This window comes from Sarcophilus harrisii, chromosome 4 (assembly GCF_902635505.1).
Source record: "Sarcophilus harrisii chromosome 4, mSarHar1.11, whole genome shotgun sequence".
In the NCBI taxonomy this organism is placed as follows: Eukaryota; Metazoa; Chordata; class Mammalia; order Dasyuromorphia; family Dasyuridae; genus Sarcophilus; species Sarcophilus harrisii.
The window spans coordinates 54451676-54464979 of record NC_045429.1 but is presented as its reverse complement, the minus strand read 5'-3'; the positions used below and the strand labels follow the sequence as shown (position 1 = coordinate 54464979).

Sequence of the window (13304 nt, the reverse complement as noted above, 5' to 3'; positions counted from 1 at the left end):
TGTGGCTGCAAAATATGAACAGATTTCCTCAGGTGTGTTTAACTGTGAGGGAGATCAGTATATTGTCCACTAAATTAGTTTAAAAATCAATGAAGAAATCATCGAGATGCCTTCTGTCACTATCTCCCTAGGCTTGCCACTGATATACCTATGCCCATTAGTATATATTAGGAGTATTAATATATTAGGGTCAACTAGGTTGTACAGTAGCTAGAGCATCACATTTGGAATCAGGAAGAACTGAGTTTGCCACAGACAGTATTAGCTGTGTGACTCTCAGCAAGTCACTTAACCTCTTAGTTTCCCCCTCTGCAAAGTGAGCTGGAGAAGAAATAGCAAATCACTCCCACATTTTTGCCAAGAAAACCTCACAAAGACACACACATGACTGAAATGTCTGAACAACAATAATCTCTAGTTCCTGGCACATAGGTATACAAAAGATTTTCTTTTAATTGATTAAATGTATGTATGGAGAAGGAAATTTCATTGAGAGTCCTTATAATTGCATGTCCTAATTAAATAATAACAGCATAAATAGCTAGCATTTATATAGCACTTTATAGTTTTCAAAGAGTTTTTCAAATATCTCATTTAACACAGTTCCTGGTACGTAGTAGATACTTAATAAATGTTTATTGATTGATTGATTATTTGATCCTCACAACAATGCTGGAGGTAAGTTCTATTTTTATTATCATTTTACAAAGGAGGAAACTGAGGCAAATTCCACTTTATTGTTATAGAGAAAGGAGACAAGAGGAATAACATGTGATGCTTGGAGGCTGGATGACCCAGTTTTCACATGCAGCCACTCATCCTTTTTACTTGTCATCCACAATGGATACATATCGGCTGTTTTAGAGATGTTCCTCTTGGGAGTGAGAATATCCATCCAAGCAACATCCTTACACTTAGGATATCTTAATGTGAATTTTGCTATGAGATTCATGATGATCAGCAAAATAAAACCAGATTTGGCACTTTATAAAAAGACACATATGAAAGTATCTCTAAGATCAAATTAATTGAACTGTTTAGTAGCACACCCAATAAAATACAGTTCACATGCACACCTTCACTTTTTGACATTATGAACACTTCTCTTAGCATTATTTATAATTAAATAGTTTGGATAGATCAATTATATATATATATATGCATATAGATAGATGTAGATATAGATATAGATAGCTATAGCTATAGTAAACAAATGTGGAAGTAGAAATAGGTCTGGATAGCACTAAGGCATAGTTCTTATTCCTTTCAATCCATACACGTTCCCAAGATGCAAAGCATGATAATCTGATTACATATTCAGCATAAAAAGATCTAGACCAGTTAGTAAAAACAAAAAAGTCCAAGTCCCCACCCAGTGGATATTTGAGAAAATACAATAATAAGGATCTTGATGCTCTAGGGAAGCCTTGGGCTGCATGGCTTCTTCTAATCCATGTTCTATTCTCTGCCCATTGTCCAGTCTGTTATCCCATGAACTTGAGGGCCGCTCCCATCTTTGTAGTATTTCCTATTGTCTGGAAAACATTGAGATGAGCTTCTTCTGGCTTTTTTGCACTTGGGATGGAGATGTACCCAACGCTTCCTTGTTCTCATCACTTTGCCTGGATTTGAGAACTACCTGGGAAGTAACTAAAGTGGCTCTAAAATGATTTAGGAACAAATTCTGCCTTAGATCTTGGCTTTATATATTATCAAAGAAAAAGGTGAGGGCCTGAGGGCTACAGCTGGAAGCCTAAGAGTGCCTGGTTTACATTCTAGATTCTCTGTCTACCATCAGGCTGATATTTGTGTTTCTTTGGCAGGCAAATATTCTTTGATATTTGTGAGGCAAATATTTTTTGATATTTGTGACTCCTTGACAGACAAAGGCAGGGGGTAACTGACATGATCTTCATCAAAAAGGAATAAACTTGAACTGGTCAGAATGAGTGTCTTTGTCTGGAGTAAACTGCTGGCAAAGAAATACCTTCCATAAGCTTTCCTTGGAATGCCACAATATAGAGAAGGATATTCAAAACTGGGTGATCTGCTAAGTCATCCAACTTCTCAGGCACAATGAAGCTAAATGTCCAGTCTCCTCCTCATTAGGGGAAACAAACTTCACTTTGCTACAGAGGATCAATTCATAGTTACCCATTTCCCCTGCATTTTTGTTTCCAAATTTAAAGTAAAATCCTTGTCCGATAGTTCTAAGGAATGTGTGTGAGTCAGCAAGGAGAGGACAGATGGGAGGTATCAAATTAAGGCATGGGAACAGTAAATGTCTTGAGTCAGACAACTTATAATATGATCTGCAGAAGAGCAAGTAATCTGAAATACTGATCAAAGAGTCTAATATTAGCTCACTGTAGGTCATTGAACTTTAAAATAAAGGGCAGTAACAGATGGAAAGGGCTATTGTTATACTCAGAGTTCCTTTGATTCCAGAGATTTAGCAAAGAGTCACTATTAATGAATAGAGTTGTCCAGCATCAAGTAGACAGCCTTAGTTGTTGGCAGCACACAGAGTGATTTTCACATTAACAACACAGAGTGATTTTCACATCAAGGGTGTGTAAAATAAACTAATGATCACATGAGGTATCTCGCCTCTTCACTTTCAACATCAATAACATTGTTTTTTGTTATTTTTTCTCAATAGTATTTTATACATTCATCATTCATTTAAAAAAAACTCTATTATATTTATTTATTTTTAATAGCATTTTATTATTGCAAATACATGAAAGATAGTTTTCAACATTTACTTTTGTAAAACCTTGAGTTCCAAATTTATCTCCCTCCTCTCTCTCTTAGACAGCAAACAATTCTAGATAGGTTAAATATGTGCAGTTCTTTTAAACATATTTTCATTTTTTGTCATTCTACACAAGAAGGATTAGATCAAAAGGAAAAAAGACACAAGAAAGAAAAAAAAAACAAATTATTACTGTGTACAATGTTCTCTTTGTTCTGCTCATTTCCATTAGCATTACTTCATGTAAGTCTTTCCAGGCTTTTCTGAAATCAGCCTGGTCATCATTTCTTATCGAACAATAATGTTCCATTACATTCATATACCATAATTTATTCAGCCATTAGCCAACTGAGGGGCATCACTGAATTTCAAGTTCCTTTCCATTATAAAAAGGGCCACAAACATTTTTGCCCATGTGGGTCCTTTTCCCTTTTTATGAGCTCTTTGGGGATTCAGATCTATTAATGACACTGCTGGATCAAAGGCTATGCTCACTTTTATAGCTCGTGGGCATAGTTCCAAATTTCTTTTTATAATGGTTGGATCATTTCACAGTTCCACCAACAATGCATTAGTGTCCCAGTTTTTCCACATCTTTTCCAACATTCATTATTGTTTTTTTCTGTCATTTTAGCCAATCTGAGAGGTATGAAGTAGATGTACAAATCTTTTAAACATATTTCCATATTTTTCATATCGTGTAAAAAAAAAATCAGACCAAAAGGGGAAAAAACCATGAGAAAGAAAAAGCAAGTAAACAAAAAAAGGTGAAAATCCTACTCCTCATTCCACATTCAATCTCTATAGTTCTCTCTCTGGATATAGATGGCATTTTCCATCCCAAATCTATTGGAATTGTCTTGGATCATTGCATTGCTGAGAAGAGCTAAGATTATCACAGTTCATTATCATATAATTTCTCAGCAACAAAAAGTTGGAAAAACCGGATGGAAAAACTCAATAATGGCATTTTCTCCTAAGCCAGTCACATACTGAAGAGAAGAGGAAGCCTGCAGGTAAAAAGGAATTTTGGCTGTCTTCTGCCATTTTTTGCATTAGAAATTCACTTAGATACAGGAAGGATAGAGTCAAATGAGGCATGGAACAACTAGTTGCCTGCCAATAACTGAAGTTCAAGATGAGATTTCTTGTCATTTTCAAATTTTTAGAAGCTTTGGAGATCACTGTAGTCATCACATCTTGCAAGAAAGTTCTTAAGGGGTTATGATTTTTTAAAAATTGGAATTTTTTATGAGGTAGGACAACAACCACAATGACAACACGACCATCAGTGAAAAAAATCTTTAAACTGAGTGGAATCATGAATTGTGTGTAATAGATTTGAGACAAGAAGAATATAACTCAGTTTGAAAATCTGATGTCATTGATGTCACTGTTGGCAAAGTATTAAAATCTATCATGTTTAACTGTTGGAGAGTTAGAAATATCCAATAGAAAGGGGCTACAGACTGCCCTGTTTCATAGGCTGCATGGTGTGTTGAGGCCATTTTATTTTTCCCAGAATCCTGTTGGCCCAAGGTTGGCCAAATGTTACTTTTTTCACCATAAATAAGATATGCAGGAAAAGAACCCTTTATCTTACTGTCATGTGAGGAAATGTGGTAAAAGCCCAGAAGCTGGCAAATAAATTCCTTCGAGCTTGCTTTGCCACAGAGTAGCATTGGGCTATCGGCTGAAAACATTCAGAAGAATCAACTCTTGGAGCTGTGAGGCATCTGAAATAAGACACAAGTGTATTTGCTGCTTTTCCCCTTTAGCACTAAGCACACTCCATGTATGAGAAAGTCAAACTCTACAATGTTTCCATATAGAGAAAGCACAACAGCAGCTCCAAGGCAGAAAGGATGTAGTGACTGTTCCCTTTGGGTGCTTGATGAGGAATCTTAAATATAGCAACTACAGTGTCAGACAGAGATGCTCAGGCTGCTGATTGCTGAATTCCTTTGTGAACTGGAACGGAGACACTCCAGAAAGCCTGAGGAGGTGTGGATGCTCCACTTCAGAGCTGGCTTTCCCTTAGGAAGGGATGTTCAGACCTTGACGTTATAACAACAGTAGTACCATCTACCTTATTTGCCCTTTTGACAGTACAAGTACCCAGAAAGAAAAAAAATGAAGATTGACTTTGGGAACCTCCAGTTATAAAATCATTTCTCTCCTTTGCATTGAATAGAACATTTTCATAAAAATTAAAAAAAAAACTTTTAAAGCAAAGAAGGTGATTTTTAGCTGAGACTTGAAGCAAGTCAGGCAGGACCTAGAATAGAATCTGTGGGACACCCACTGTTACTACATGAAGATCCAACAAAGGAGACTGAGGAGGTGTCAGGCTGGTAGGAAGAGAATCAGGAATGTGTAGTGTCATAGAAAACATTCCAGAAAAGAGAACATCCCAGAAAAAAAAAGTAATAAGACAAATATATTTTTATTCCTCAGACTTTTGACTCCTTGATATTAGATAGGTAATGATCTACTTAGTACCCTAGTAGGGAGACTTTGGGCCATTATTTGGGATTTACAAAAAATCTTTTTTCCTGCAAATATATTGTTAGTCCATTAATATGATTCCCAGGGCCTGGTATTCCTGAGACTACAGCTCAGGAATATGACATATATTCATATAGGCAATGTGACATATTCCTATACCCAAGGCCAGCAATAATATATAATCTATATGTTTATCATGTCTATAAATCTATAATATATAATCTCCTTATGACCAGTTATCTGAGCCTCTTACTGTCTGTAAGCTGAGAATTCCCAGAAGCTGCAGCTGCTGCCACTGATTAGGTCACCCCCAAGGCTGCTTTTCTGGAATATATAGTCTGTCCTGCAGCAGCCTGTGATAAAGTGTGCTCTACTCACATCTGTTGTAACAGATTTTTCTAAGTTGTTGTGTGCTGGAAAATTGTTTCACTCCATTCTTTTGTGACTTCTGTGGCTCCAGAATTCATTTTTAGGTCTTACTTAAAGTTGTTTGGAGAGGAATTTGGGAGATCTGCCTTTTCTCCACCATCTTGGCTCCCCCCCCCAACTTTTAAAAATATTTACTTTTCTGTTAGATGATTAGTTTTAATCTCTTGGCCTATTATTCTCTTTGGAAAGACCCTGTAAATGTTTTAGATCACTATGAAGAGAGGTTACTTGTTCAGCTAGTATTTCAAGAAGTTATTTTGGACAAGTTGGGATCTGCAAAGGCTCTTCAACTAAGCTAGGCTGAAGCCAGATGTATTACATGGAAAGGCCATTTGACTTCAAGGTAAAATCAGAGCCCTCTCTCCCTAATATGTTATATATGACTGGGGAAAAAGCAATAAGCAGCTATTATTAGCAATTAAAGAATATTTAAATAATTTAATTATTCTTAAGCATTTGTATTTCTTCAGTCATCTTTAAAATATTAAAAAATTACCTGTATAATATCTATGTTCCACTATTTCAATATCATGATTTTAATATTGTTTTAGAAGTATATTCCAATGGAAGAGTTCTGAATGATCTTAGGTAACTATGGCCAAGGGAATGCTGGATGTTCAGACGTTAACTTTATAAACATAGTAGTATGGTATTCCTCATATTCCCCTTTGGCAGTAAAAGAACCTAGGAAGAAGAAACCATTTTGGTGAAGGTTGACCCTGAGAACCCAAGTTGTAAACAGCACAACCTCTCTCCTTGCACAGAACAGAATATTTTCATTAAAACTGAAATGGGATTTTGAATGGATATTAATTTTTTTTAATCATACAGATTAATTAACATGGGCAAATCAGGCCTTTGGGGGGATTATATTAATGGATTGACATGCATTTGGGTTGAGAAAGGTTGTGACTTGCCCAAACTCACACACTAATTCTACTAATTCTGGGTCAATACTCAAACCTAAATATTGCTGCCTTCAGGTTCAGTGCTCTATCTGTTACACTTTTAGAGGGAAACATCATAAATTATAAGCTACAGTGTGTCAAATTTGTGTTTAAGCAAATTGTTGGTGAAAAATGGTAACTAGAAAGAATAGACAAGTATAAACTATTGCTCAATCCTAAGGAAGGATAATGAATGCAAATCAGTTGCCACAACTAGGAGAATGTGATTCAACTGTACAAATAACTGATCTCCTTTTGAATAAGAGAGATATGGAAGCTAAAGGTAACATTGTTTTAGAATATAATCTTATCTGTATAATTTTATGGGAAAGATAATAGAAAATTATGAGTACTTTTGCCTCATAAAACTGAAAAAAATGTTGGAGGGAAAAGTGTATTTTTCATAAAGTTGGTCAAAAGACCCAATTAAGGCAGGCCATCTTGAGAACAGTCAAATATGAGACTAAAAAAAGGACAAGAAATAGATGAAAAGTAAAACATCTTTTTTTTTTTTAAGAAATACTTTTTTCCTATCAGTACCAGTGGATCCATAATTTTTGAATTTTAAGATCACAGTCCTTGATGTACTATATGAGAAAACTGAAAAGGCATTAAAGGGAAAAAAAAGAAAAAAAAAGATGAGACTAGATTAAGGGGGAGTTTGTGCTAGAAGAGACACAACATTGAGAGTAATGGATTGTTTCTCAAAATATTTGAAAAAAGGATGCTTATCACATGTTGGAAAACAAATTACAAACCTTACATATGACTAAAACACCAATTTAACTGTATCAATAATTTAAATAAGCAGGGTATATGCTTGCTTTCTCATCTCCAGGAAATCTTTATGAGAATAATATACAAATATATTGGGGAACTTCTTGATAAAGGCATGAAAAGGAAAGGAGCAGGTTTTTATAAATCATATTCTATAGCAGCCTACTCCTTTTGAATATCATAGTTTACTGAGAGAAACTAAAACTTCACTGTGCTTATCATTTATTAATTATTCTAAATTAATTTGATGTGGCGAAATGCTGTCTTTGATCATCTTCTTCAAGATTCTCTTGCAAATAGTAAAGTTATACAAGAGAAAAACATAAAAAATATAGAAAGCTATTCTAGAGGACCCTCTAATTATTTTTATTGTGAGAGAAAAAAATTATCAAATTAAAAAAATTATCAAATTTATTTGTCACAGTGATCGTGGTGCATGGTTAGCCCAGAATCCAAATGGAAAAGAATCAAAGTATTACTGGCTTAGATCTTTGAAAGATTTCTAGTTTAATTTCCTCATTTCATAGTATGTAGAGAAGTTGGATTTCTTGCCCAGTGCCACACAAACAGTAAATAATAGAATCAGGTTCCAAATCCAGTTTACTTGACTCTAAATCTGTAACTGTTTTTACTGGCCCATTCAGTTTGGTGAGATCCTAAGATTTTCCTTTATAGAGCTGAAACTTTAGTGTATACATTAAGACCTGCAACATTCCAGTGCCTCCAAAAGATAATCTGGTAGAGTAGTTTCTAGTAATTTCCTTTATTTCTTTTTTATTCATTGTGATTTCACCTTTTTTTATGTTTTATATTGGTGATTTGGTTTTCCTCTCTCTTTTCAAAAACATCTCAAGTTTGCTACTGGCTTATTTATTTAATGGGCTTTAAAATAGTTCTCAGTCGGGGGAGGGAAGAGAATAAATATTTATTAATCATCTACTCTGTCTCAGGCATTGTGCTTTACAAATATGATCTTATTTAATCCTGAGAACAACTGTGTGAAGGACCTGTTGTTATTAACCCCATTTTACAGTTGAAGAAACTGAAGCAGACAGAGGTTAAATAATTTGCTCATGGGAACAAAGCTAATATTTGAGGCTGGATTTGAACTGAGGTCTTGCTGAATCCAGGTATAATCCAGGTTTTATACATACTACCATTTAGCTGTCTTTTAGTGTTACTTCTCTGAACTGTCTTGGTTCTCAATTTGGTCTCTTCTTTGAGATTCAGATTTTCTACTTTGGTATAATTTTATAGCTATGATTGTTGATTAAAAATTCTAAATGCTTATTTCTCATGAACACCCATCTATTAAAGGATGGAATTATTTTTGAATGGATGATGAGGGAGAGACTTTGCAAGGCACAAACAGATATCTGAAGTGACCATCAATAATGGTCAACTCCACTAATATGTCCAGTAGCGATCCATTTCTTTATCTCCTTGAAGTTTTCTGTTCTATGCAATAATGCAAAATATGGAGCACTGATTATATAGCAAGGACTGTTGAATGAGGCCTAGAAAACACACAATGAAGCTCTGATAGTATAATTGTTTTTTAATTTTTTGCAACAATTTCTTAAAAATAATTTATTTTCCTTTTTATTGTTCTTTTAGTTAATCTAGTGTATTTATTACTTTTTGAGTTAGTGAGGGGGAAAATTTAAATTCAAATTAGCCATCTAGAGGAAAGTGTTACTCAAGATTTTAAAAATATTTAAAAAATAAAGTATTTAAAATTAATCTCTAGGCTTTAAAGTTTAACAAACCTGTATTTTAGCCATTTTTTTCAACTTTGCTATTACTTATTAATTGATGCTTTTATTCGGATGAGTCTGTCAAACTATCTAGGAAGATTTCATAGGATTATGGATGCATACATTTATAGATGGGAGAATTAACTTCTCATTTATAGAGAACATTGATTTCAGTTAACATTAATATAGTAAAAGGCTAGGATAATTCAATGATCAAATAGTTGTCTATGGATCATAGAAATACTGTGTCAAATTGTCAAAACACTTGAAACAATTCCGTAGAAACACCAAATATCCTAATTGGAAAAGTATTCAATACTGAAGCTTAAATATGTCATTTTTAGAAAGAATTTATCCTAAAAGAACATTTCCACAAATGGAACGACCTCCCTCTTGTGGTTTGCTTAGGTAATGTTGCCTTCACTTTAATCTCTGCTAAATTCACTAACTTCTCTAGAACTAAGCAGAACTTTTATCTCCTGCATACCATGACCATTCCTTGTTGTCTGTTTTGTATATTCTTTAGGGTTGACCTTGTATGTATATTCCTGCATATAAGATAAATAGTAATTCTTGATAATGCACTTATAGAAGCGGACTTGGAAAACAGGAGAAACAGACCTCAAGAATTAATTGTTTTGGATGAGCTTCTCTATTGACTTATGAATGGAAGGGCAACTAGTACTAGAACAGGATGAGTGTCAAAAGAAAGGAACCAGGGAAGATTGTTCTAGAGCCAACTCAAACACCATGTGAGATCTGACTGTTAAATTTTTAATAAGCATTTACACCTTGAAAATCAACAAATGATACAAATCTGGCCATATTTTTTGCTTTGTTGATTGTATAGACCTAAGAAAGACACTGAGGAGATGCATTTGGGAGTGGGGGTAGGAGTAGATGGTTGTACCTGGTTTGTACTTTAATGACTGTACTTTAATCACTGGGATATGGAGACTATGAAGCAATGGGGAAAATGAACCACTGACAAATAAATCTAGACATAATATTTATTGTTGTAGAGAGGCTTCTGGAAGAAAACAGATGATTAGACCTCTTTTTTGAGGTACAACTCCTAGATAGAGAGTGACTTTGTGTCTTAGGAGGCTTTGGGAAGTCCACTCCACAGAAGTCAGTCAGGAGGCAAGAGATGACCTTAGAAGGTAGGTTGGATTATGGAATGGCCTCTGGGGAATTGTAGAAGTTCCTGGAGCATTGCATATATCCTCCAAGTATCCCACTTCAGATTTTCTCATTCCTTTTATGTTTCTTGAATAGTTGATCCATAATGAAAAATTTCTTTCTCATTCCTTCCATTTTCTGGTACTGGTTGAGACCTGACTCTAGGGGTATACTGGGAGATATTTAACAATTGGCTTTCTGCCCCCAAAATATGGACATAAAATATACTTTAAAGTTTTGTGCGCATTATTAATATATTCTCCATTATTTTCTTAGGTCCAGATAACCAACAAACAACAAATCAAGCCCAGATTTCTGACTTTTGCTGATTGCCACAGCAGGGAAGTTGAAGACTCCCAGATTAATGAAGCTTGGTGGGCCTGGATAGGGGTGATGCAGGAGTTCCTGGGAAATCTTTGGAATGTAGAGGCAGGAGACTGGGTAACTTGAATCTGTAGCCAATGCAAGGCTTGCTGGGAAAGCAATTAAAGACATGGATTGCACAGATTAGGGCTGTCATGGAGTTTATAATAGGTACTTAATAAATACTAGTTGGTCTCTCTCTCTCTCCTGTGTCTGTCTGTTTGTGTCTCTTCTGTGTGTGTGTCCCCTTGTTCTCCATTAGCAGGATGACTAAGGCAATACATCTCTTTTCTAAGCAAAACAGGTAAGATTTGAAAACTCTATGATCTTAATCTCCATGTCAACCTTTGAATCAATATGGTGCCTCAGGCAAGCTAACTCACCAAATCTGTTACATTGTCTAAGAAGAATGGACATTAATACTTCTTGATAAAGTTGTCAAACCGTGCATACCCTTTGATCCAGCAGTGTTACTATTGGGTTTATATCCCAAAGAGATCATAAAGAAGGAAAAGGGACCTGTATGTGCACGAATGTTTGTGGCAGCCCTGTTTGTAGTGGCTAGAAACTGGAAACTGAGTGGATGCCCATCAGTTGGAGAATGGCTGAATAAATTGTGGTATATGAATATTATGGAATATTATTGTTCTGTAAGAAATGACCAACAGGATGATTTCAGAAAGGCCTGGAGAGACTTACACGAACTGATGCTGAGTGAAACGAGCAGGACCAGGAGATCATTATATACTTCGACAACAATACTATATGATGACCAGTTCTGATGGACCTGGCCATCCTCAGCAATGAGATCAACCAAATCATTTCCAATGGAGCAGTAATGAACTGAACCAGCTATGCCCAGAAAAAGAACTCTGGGAGATGACTAAAAACCATTACATTGAATTCCCAATCCCTATATTTATACCCACCTGCATTTTTGATTTCCTTCACAAGCTAATTGTACGATATTTCAGAGTCTGATTCTTTTTGTACAGCAAAATAACGGTTTGGTCATGTATACTTATTGTGTATCTAATTTATATTTTAATATATTTAACATCTACTGGTCATCCTGCCATCTAGGGAAGGGGGTGGGGGGTAAGAGGTGAAAAATTGGAACAAGAGGTTTGGCAATTGTTAATGCTGTAAAGTTACCCATACATATAACCTGTAAATAAAAGGCTATTAAATAAAAAAAAATACTTCTTGATAGCTGAGAAAGATTGTATGGTGTGATTAGTTGACGTTCTGAGATTTCTGCATAAATATTAGTTTCATTTCTTTGAAATAGACTCCTTGGCAGATCCAGAGAAACTGGAAGCCAGAAACCAAATTTCACAAAAGCTTCTAGATGAGTTTGGCTTTCCAAATCTCTCTCTGTGTCTCTCTGTCTCTGTTTCTGTTTCTGTCTGTCTCTCTGTCTCTGTCTCTGTCTCTCTCACACTTTTCTTCTTTCCTCTTTCTTCTTCTTGTTTTTCTTTTTCTTTCTCCTCCTTGTTCTTCTCATCCTCTCTCTGTTTTTCTCTCTGTCTCTATCTTTCTCTCTATCTCTCTGTTTCTCTCTCTCTTCCCCTCTCCCCTTCCCCAATTCCCCTAGTGCCTTCTCTCTAAAATTGCATTCCTTATATATATGGAAATAAGTGATTTTTGTCTCCCCCATTAGAATTTGAGCTCCTCAATGGCAGGTTTATATCTCCAGTATCCACAGCATTCATCACAGTTCCTGGAACAACTTAAGTACCTTATAAGTGCTTGTTGACTGACCAGCTTCAAATTTGAGATTTCTAGATAGCTTTCGTTTTTATGATTGCCACACATGACACACTCAATGCCCTGAGGCCTTGCTCTCATGGGTGTTGGGTAGCTTTCTTCTTCAGACACCCAGTAAGGTTAAATGTCTGAGGTTTCCACATGAACTGCCGCAATAAGAACATCTCGACTTATCTGATTGTCCTATTGCCAGTTTTGATTTATTGGGTAGATGATGTAAACTGCATTCTTTCCTCATGTTCCTGTAATTTATATTTGTTGTTGTATAGCAATGTCAGCCATATCAAGCTCTTTGTGATCCTATTTGGGGTTTTCTTGCAGACATACTGGAGAGGTTTACCATATCCTTCTCCAGCTTATTTTATGGATGAGGAAACCAAGGCAGATAGGATGAACTGACTTGTCCAGGATCACACAGCTGCTAAGGCCAGATTTGAACTCAAGAAGATGAGTTTTTCTGACTCTAGGCCTGGCACTCTATCCATAGTCCACATAGGAACACATAGTACAAATGCAAATACATGTTTTATGTCTATGTTTAAATATTATAATAATAACAATTAAACATTTATCTTACAGTGTTCTATAAACTATAAACAGTGTTCCATCATATCATCATACCCATTTTTCATAATGATACCCAAGAGAAAGAAAGAAGTCCTTTGGTTCATGGGGCAGATCACCTATAATAAACATGTAGGAGAATACAGACAAGAGTTGCAGGGATTGGCTGTGGTCTGTGTTTTTGTAGGCAACAATCAAAGCTACAAAGTCACACACTCATTTGAATATAGATTCATAAAAAAAGAAGAA

The 13304-nt window shown here is 35.5% G+C and overlaps 1 pseudogene; it reads right to left on the bottom strand.

The window, feature by feature from the left end:
- Window positions 1-1528: 1528 nt before the first annotated feature.
- Window positions 1529-12572, bottom strand: LOC105750301 (annotated as a pseudogene).
- Window positions 12573-13304: the final 732 nt, after the last annotated feature.